This window comes from Nerophis lumbriciformis, linkage group LG33, assembly GCF_033978685.3.
Source record: "Nerophis lumbriciformis linkage group LG33, RoL_Nlum_v2.1, whole genome shotgun sequence".
NCBI classification, from domain to species: Eukaryota; Metazoa; Chordata; class Actinopteri; order Syngnathiformes; family Syngnathidae; genus Nerophis; species Nerophis lumbriciformis.
Window position 1 is genome coordinate 26,061,239 of NC_084580.2, and position 8,762 is coordinate 26,070,000.

General features: G+C 30.9%; 1 protein-coding gene across 1 annotated transcript in view; it reads left to right on the plus strand.

Annotated features, from left to right (window-relative positions):
• Positions 1-6,740: 6,740 nt before the first annotated feature.
• LOC133575613 (potassium voltage-gated channel subfamily B member 2-like) overlaps positions 6,741-8,762 on the plus strand; it is a 22,071-nt gene continuing 20,049 nt past the window's right edge. Inside the window, exon 1 of the mRNA XM_061928303.2 lies at positions 6,741-6,916. The gene's annotated coding sequence lies outside the window, so the exon portion shown is untranslated. The remainder of the gene's footprint in view (positions 6,917-8,762) is intronic.

Consider the following 8,762-nt stretch of genomic DNA (forward strand, 5'->3'; position numbering starts at 1 on the left):
CAGTGGTCACAAGGTGCTTGCTGACTGTCCTGGTGGTCACAAGGTGCTTGCTGACTGTCCTGGTGGTCACAAGGTGGTTGATGCCTGTCCTGGTGGTCACAAGGCAGTGGTCACAAGGTGCTTGCTGACTGTCCTGGTGGTCACAAGGTGCTTGCTGACTGTCCTGGTGGTCACAAGGTGGTTGATGCCTGTCCTGGTGGTCACAAGGTGCTTGCTGCCTGTCCTGGTGGTCACAAGGTGCTTGCTGCCTGTCCTGGTGGTCACAAGGTGCTTGCTGCCTGTCCCGGTGGTCACAAGGTGCTTGCTGCCTGTCCTGGTGGTCACAAGGTGGTTGCTGCCTGTCGTGGCGGTAATCCTAGAACCTGTTGGCGGACACCAGCGGTGAGGGATGCCGTCAAGCTGAAGAAAGAGTTATCGGGTTCTTTTGGCTCATAGGACTCCAGAGGCAGCTGACAGGTACCGACAGGCCAAGCGAAGTGCGGCTTCAGCGGTCGCCGAGGCAAAAACTGGGACATGGGAGGAGTTTGGGGAGGCCATGGAAAACGACTTCCGGAGCGATTCCGGACCACCATCCACCGCCTCAGGAAGGGGAAGCAGTGCACTGTCAACACCATGTGTGGTGAGGATGGTGTGATGCTGACCTCGACTGTGGATGTTGTGGATCGGTGGGGGGAATACTTCAAAGACCTCCTCAATCCCACCAACACGTCTTCCTATGAGGAAGCAGTGCCTGGGGAATCTGTGGTGGGCTCCCCTATTTCTGGGGATGAGGTTGCTGAGGTAGTTAAAAAGCTCCTCGGTGGCAAGGCCCCGGGGGAAGATGAGATCCGCCCGGAGTTCCTTAAGGCTCTGGATGCTGTGGGGCTGTCTTGGTTGACAAGACTCTGCAGCATGGCGTGGACATCGGTGGGGCGGTACCTCTGGAATTGCAGACCGGGGTAGTGTTTCCTCTCTTTAAGAAGGGGAACCCGGAGGGTGTGTTCCAACTATTGTGGGATCACACTCCTCAGCCTTCCCGGTAAGGTCTATTCAGGTGTACTGGAGAGGTAAGGTCTATTCAGGTGTACTGGAGAGGAGGCTTCGCCGGATAGTCGAACCTCGGATCCAAAAGGAACAGTGTGGTTTTGGTCCTGGTCGTGGAACTGTGGACCAGCTCTATACTCTCGGCAGGGTCCTTGAGGGTGCATGGGAGTTTGCCCAACCAGTCTACATGTGCTTTGTGGACTTGGAGAAGGCATTAGACCGTGTCCCTAGGGAAGTCCTGTGGGGAGTGCTCAGAGAGTATGCGGATCGGACTGTCTGATCGTGGCGGTCCGCTCCCTGTATGATCAGTGCCAGAGCTTGGTCCGCATTGCCGGCAGTAAGTCGGACACGTTTCCAGTGAGGGTTGGACTCCGCCAAGGCTGCCCTTTGTCACCCATTCTGTTCTGAACTTTTATGGACAGAATTTCTAGGCGCAGTCAAGGCGTTTAGGGGATCCGGTTTGGTGGCTGCAGGATTAGGTCTCTGCTTTTTGCAGATGATGTGGTCCTGATGGCTTCATCTGGCCAGGATCTTCAGCTCTCACTGGATCGGTTCGCAGCTGAGTGTGAAGCGACTGGGATGAGAATCAGCACCTCCGAGTCCGAGTCCATGGTTCTCACCCGGAAAATGGTGGAGTGCCATCTCCGGGTTGTGGAGGAGATCTTGCCCCAAGTGGAGGAGTTCAAGTACCTCGGAGTCTTGTTCACAAGGGAGGGAAGAGTAGATCGTGAGATCGACAGGCGGATCGGTGCGGCGTCTTCAGTAATGCGGACGCTGTATCGATCCGTTGTGGTGAAGAAGGAGCTGAGCCGGAAGGCAAAGCTCTCAATTTACCGGTCGATCTACGTTCCCATCCTCACCTATGGTCATGAGCTTTGGGTTATGGCTCCGGGAGGAGCTCAAAGTAAAGCCGCTGCTCCTCCACATGGAGAGGAGCCAGATGAGGTGGTTCGGGCATCTGGTCAGGATGCCACCCAAACGCCTCCCTAGGAAGGTGTTTAGGGCACGTCCGACCGGTAAGAGGCCACGGGGAAGACCCAGGACACGTTGGGAAGACTATGTCTCCCGGCTGGCCTGGGAACGCCTCGGGATCCCCCGGGAGGAGCTGGACCAAGTGGCTGGGGAGAGGGAAGTCTGGGCTTCCCTGCTTAGGCTGCTGCCCCCGCGACCCGACCTCGGATAAGCGGAAGAAGATGGATGGATGGATGGAAGTATATTCTTCTTTTTACAAGCATGAACATGAAGTAAAACTAGTAATATTAGAGAAGTATTGACCAATCAGAGCAGTGTTCAGTATCGTGGTTTCTGATTGGCTCAGCCTCAGGCCAACTACTATATTCCACTCAATTAGTGTCAATGTCATTTTATGGATTTGTTTCAATTTGAAAAGGAATAATTGACATACTTTTGTAATTAAAAATGAAGCAAATACATTTTATTAATATTAATTAAATAATAAATATATATGTTTATGAGATACAAATTTTAAAAAGCATGGACATTTTATAATTTTTTTTTAAATTAAAGAAGCATTAATTATTTTTAATTAAAAAAACAATAGAAAAAGAAACATGAACATTTTATACAAAAAAAACATGTAACATTTATATCTACTTGAAAAACATAAGCAAGGACGTTTTTTCCCAATTTAAAAAGAAACATGGATATTTTTTGTAATAAAAAAAACTAATAAAAACATAAACTTTATATATTAAAAAAATTAAACTTGGATATTTTATTAAAACATGTACAATTTATTTTATTTTTAAACAAAGAAGGAACTTAGACATTTTATTAAAAAATGATTTAATTTGAAAAGGAATAATTGCCATATTTTGTCATTAAAAATCATTTAAAAAGAAGCAAATACATTTTATTAATAATTAATGAAATAATACAAAGCATGGACATTCTATATATATTTTAAGATTAAAAAAGAGAAGCATGGACATTTAATAATTGTATTTTAAATTAAAGAAGCATGAACATTTTTTATTTAAAAAAAACAATAGAAAAAGAAACATGACGATGACGTTATTTTTTTTCAATTTAAAAAATAAACATGGATGTTTTTTGTAAAAAAAAAAAAAAATTATGGACTTTTCATATTAAAAAAGAAACTGACATTTTATTTAAAAATCATGTACAATTTTCTTTTTTTTAAAGAAACAGACATTTTATTAAAAACTTGTAAAGTTTATTTTATTTTTAAACAAAGAAGGAACTTAGACATTTTATTAAAAAATTAGGACATTTTATATTTGTTTTAATTTGAAAATGAATAATTGACATACTTTGTAATTGAAAATAACAATTAAAAACAAGCAAAAACATTTTATTAATATTAATGAATTAAATAATAAAAAGCATGGACATTTTATTTTAAAAAAAGAAGCATGGACATTTTATAAAACATGGACTCTTTTTTTTAAACAGACAGTTTAATACTATTTTTTATTTAAAAAAGCAACATGGACAATTTTTTTTTAAACAGACAATGTAATACTGTTTAAAAAATAAAAAGAAACATGGACATTTTTTAATAAAAAAAGAAAGAGGACATTCTATATTATTTTTAATTTGAAAATGAATAATTGACACTTTGTAATTATAAATAATTAAAAAAGAAGCAAATACATTTGTATTTATATTAATTAATTAAATAATAATTATATATTTTTTTACATTAAAAAAAGAGAAGCGTGGACATTTAATAATTTTATTCTAAATTAAAGATGCATTTGTTTTATTAAAAAACAATAGAAAAATAAACATGGACAATTTATTTAAAAAAACAAAAACATGTACAATCATATTTGTATTTGAAAAACAAAAGCAAGGACGTTTTTTTTCAATTTAAAAAAGAAACATAGATATTTTTTGTAAACAAAAAAATAATAATTAAAAACATGAACTTTTTATATTAAAAAAAACTTTTACATTTTATTAAAAAAATAATGTGCAATTTTTATTTTTTTTAAGAAACAGACATTTTATTTAAAAAAAAGAGGACATTTTATATTTGTTTTAATTTCAAAATGAATAATTGATATACTTTGTAATAAAAAATAATTAACAAGCAATTTAAAAAAAATTAATATTAATTAACAAAAAACATGGACATTTTATATATATTTTTGATTTTTTTTAAAAAGAAGCATGCACATTTTATAATTTTATTTTTAAATTAACGAAGCATGAATATTTTTTTATTTAAAAAAACAGTAGAAAAGAAACATGGACATTTTAGTTTTAAAAAACAGACAATGTAATACTATTTATTTTATTTTAAAAAGAAGCATTGGGCATTTAAAAAAAAGAAAAAAGAAGCATAAACATTTTTTCATATATATTTTTTATTTGAAAAGGAATCATTTACATATTTTGACAATTTAAAAATAACAATTAAAAAATAAGCAAAGAAATTTTGTTAAATTGAATTAATTGAATAATAAATATATATATATTTTAGATTAAAAAAAAAAAAAATTTTATTTTAAATTAAAGAAGCGTGAAAAAAAATGTTATTTAAAAAATATATAGAAAAAGAAACATGGACATTTTATTAAAAAAAGAGGAAGTTTTATGATTTTTTTTAATTTGAAAAAGAATAATTGACATAATTTGTAATTAAAAATAACAATTACAAATATATTAAATTAATTAAATAATAAAAAGCATGGACATGTTTTATATATTTTTAAATTAAGAAAAGAGAAGCATGGACATTTTATCATTTTATTTTAAAAAGCGTTTTCAAGCATGAAAATGTCAAGATGAAGTAAAACTAGTATTGACCAATCAGAGCAGTGTTCAGTATCGTTATCTCTGATTGGCTCAGCCTCAGCCCAACTACTATATTCCACTCAATTAGTGTCAATGTCATTTTATGGATTTATTTCACATAAAAAGCACATTTTTTATTGTCATTGTAATAAATAAGTTCAACCTTCACGAAATGAATGAGTGGAATGTTTTGTAAGTGTCATGACCAACTTAAACCGCTAGATGTCGCCAGAAACACCACAACACTTACGTCATAAACGTTCAGTGCTTTGGAAAACTTCATTTAATTCACGCAAATAAAGGAAGTAGCAGCCTAATTTCTTTTGTGCGTGCAGATAAGTCAAACATTTTTACTTGATGAATATAACAATAATTAATATAACAATAGAGAGAAAGTAAGAAGACAAAGTTGGCAATTTGAGAAAAGATACATTATTTTAAAAAGTTAAAAGTACCCATGATAATCACACACACACACACACACACACACACACACACACACTAGGTGTGGCGAAATTTTTCTCTGCATTTGACCCATCACCCTTGTTCACCCCCTGGGAGGTGAGGGGAGCAGTGAACAGCAGCGGTGGCTGCGCCTGGGAATTATTTTTGGTGATTTAATACATATATATACATATATATATATATATATATATATATATATGTGTGTGTGTGTGTGTATAATAGTATATTATATTAGTATATTACTATATGTATATATATACATATATGTGTATATATATATATATATATATAGAGATATAAAGATATATAGATATATATACACATATACGTATATGTATATTTATATGTGTGTGTGTGTGTATGTATATATATATATATATATATATAATAATTATATATTTATAATTATAATTAAATATTTATAATTATATACTATAATTAATTATACATGATTACATATTATAATTAACTGGGATAGGCTCCAGCAACCCCCGCGACCTCAAAAGGGACAAGCGGTAGAAAATGGATGGATATATATAATTACATACTATAATTGTATATAATTACATATTATAATGAATTAGTTATATATACTTTCTTATTATAATTAATTATATATAATAACATATAATTAATTATACATAATTACATTATATAATTAATTATATATAATTACATATGATAATTAATTATATATAATTTCATATTATGATTAATTATATATAATTACATATAATCATATTTAATTTCATATTATAATCATATTTAATTTCATATTATAATAATTAAATATAATTAATTATATACAACTACATATAATTAATTATATATCATTACATAGTACAATTAATTATATATAATTACATATAATTAATTATGTATAATTACATATAATGAATTATATATAATTATATACTATAATATACATATTTACATATTGTAATTATATATATATTTCCTACTATATTTAGTTATATATAATTACATAGTATAAATAATTATATATAATTTCCTATTATAATTATATATAATTACGTATTTATATATAATCACACAGCATAATTGATTATATATAATTAATTATATGTAATTACATATTATAATTTTTTTCATAGTATAATTAATTATATATAATTACATATATATATATTTACATACTTTAATGAATTATATATAATTATGTAATATAATGAATTATATATAATTACATATTATAATGAATAATATATAATGACATTGATGTGGGCTGTCCTTGGTGCTGAAAAGAAAGCTTTAGCTCATTAGCTCCTCCCCCCGCCCCCCTCCCTCCCTCCCTCCCTCCCTCCCTCCCTCCCTCTCTCTCTCTCTCTCTCTCTCTCTCTCTCTCTCTCTCTCTCTCTCTCTCTCTCTCTCTCTCTCTCTCTCTCTCTCTCTCAGGTCTGAGTGCACCCTGAGGTGGTCCAGCAGGTGTTTCCTGTCCTCCATGAAGGTCTGAGGTGTTGGTCAGGTGACGATGACGAGGAAGATGACGATGAGGAGGATGAGGATGAAGAAGAGCGCCAGCACCTGTCCCAGGCTCCAGGTTGCCGTGGCGACGCGCTGACGGACGCTATGCTGGGGGGGTCCTGCAGGAGGCCGAGCTCACCTTGAAGACTTTTAGCAGGTAAAAAGACACTTTTAGCGCCTACACCGCGGCTGCTTTGTACTTGTCGCAGTACTTGTGTGCAGCTAATCGCTGGATAATCTGCAGCGCTGCTAATCTCCTGACCGGCAATTAGACACAAAGACTTCCATGTTTGGACTTCAAAGTATTGCAGTACTTCACAGAAAGTACACACATTATACTCAAATAGTCAGGACACAAAACACCAACATTTACATACAAATATGTTTTGTTTAACATACTTTTTTTAACCCACTCTTTTATTTTGAAATAATATTTTATTCATTATATATAATATTAGTATTTATTGTAATAACAAATTCATATTTAGTATGCAGTACTTTTAATACAAATGAAAAAAAATACTATTTGAATGACAGTAAAATGTATTCACTTTTGTACATTTGTGTGTAAAAGTACTTCTATGGACCACATATTACTGCGTTATTCATGTTTTGTGTCAATAAATATTTCATGACACATTTTTTAAAGTGTTTTATACGATTGTCAAAATGAAATAAAATGATAAAATAATAATACGGATAAAAAATATATATTAATAATCTTAATTCAGTTTTATTTCATATATTGTATGAATAATACATAAATATTGTACATATAATAAAAATAACTTCAGAATATATTCACGTTTGCTAATTTGGCCACAAAGTTACAAAAATTAAAAAAAATCTGATTTTTTTTTCTTTTTTCTATTGATATTGTACTGTATTTATTTTTAAAATAATCATTTTAAAAATTGTGTCATTTTGGTTACTTCAAAAAAAAAATATTGAACTATTTGACACAATTGAATATATCATTTTAAACAATACTAATAATTATTTTGTATTTATTTTACAATTGGCATTGGCAAAATTAAATATATTATTCAAAAATAATAAACGTATTTTTGTATTCATTATGTAGGGTAAAAATAAGAAATTAAAACTGTGAATATAATTCACGTGTCCATAAAATAATATGAATAAAATAAATACAAATGTGTGTTCTTTTTTTTTCTATGGAATTAAGTTATTTAATTTATTGTTATTATTGTATTGAATTCATTTTGCGATAATCGATTTTATAATTGAGTCATTTTGATGATTTTTTTTTTTTTTAACTATTTGGAAAAAGTGAATATATTATTTGAAACAATATTAATAATTATTTTGTATTTATTTTACAATTGGCATTTGCAAAATTCAATATATTATCCAATAATAATAAAGATAACAATAATAAACTTTTTTTTTGTTTTAATTAATTATATAGGGTAAAAATAAAAAATTCCATAATATCTTCACGTGTCCATAAAGTAATATAAATAAAATAAATACAAATATGTGTTCTTCTATTTTTCTATGGAATTAATTTATTTGAATTTATTGTTATTATTGTATTGAATTAATTTTGCGATAATCGATTTTATAATTGAGTCATTTTGATGATTTTTTTTTTTTTTTAACTATTTGGAAAAAGTGAATATATTATTTGAAACAATATTAATAATTATTTTGTATTTATTTTACAATTGGCATTTGCAAAATTCAATATATTATCCAATAATAATAAAGATAACAATAATAAACATTTTCTTTTGTTTTAATTAATTATATAGGGTAAAAATAAAAAATAAAAACTGTAAATATAATTCCATAATATCTTCACGTGTCCATAAAGTAATATAAATAAAATAAATACAAATATGTGTTTTTATTTTTCTATGGAATTAATTTATTTGAATTTATTGTTATTATTGTATTACATTAATTGTGCAATAATCGATTTTATAATTGAGTCATTTTGATGATTTTTTTTTTTTAACTATTTGGAAAAAGTGAAT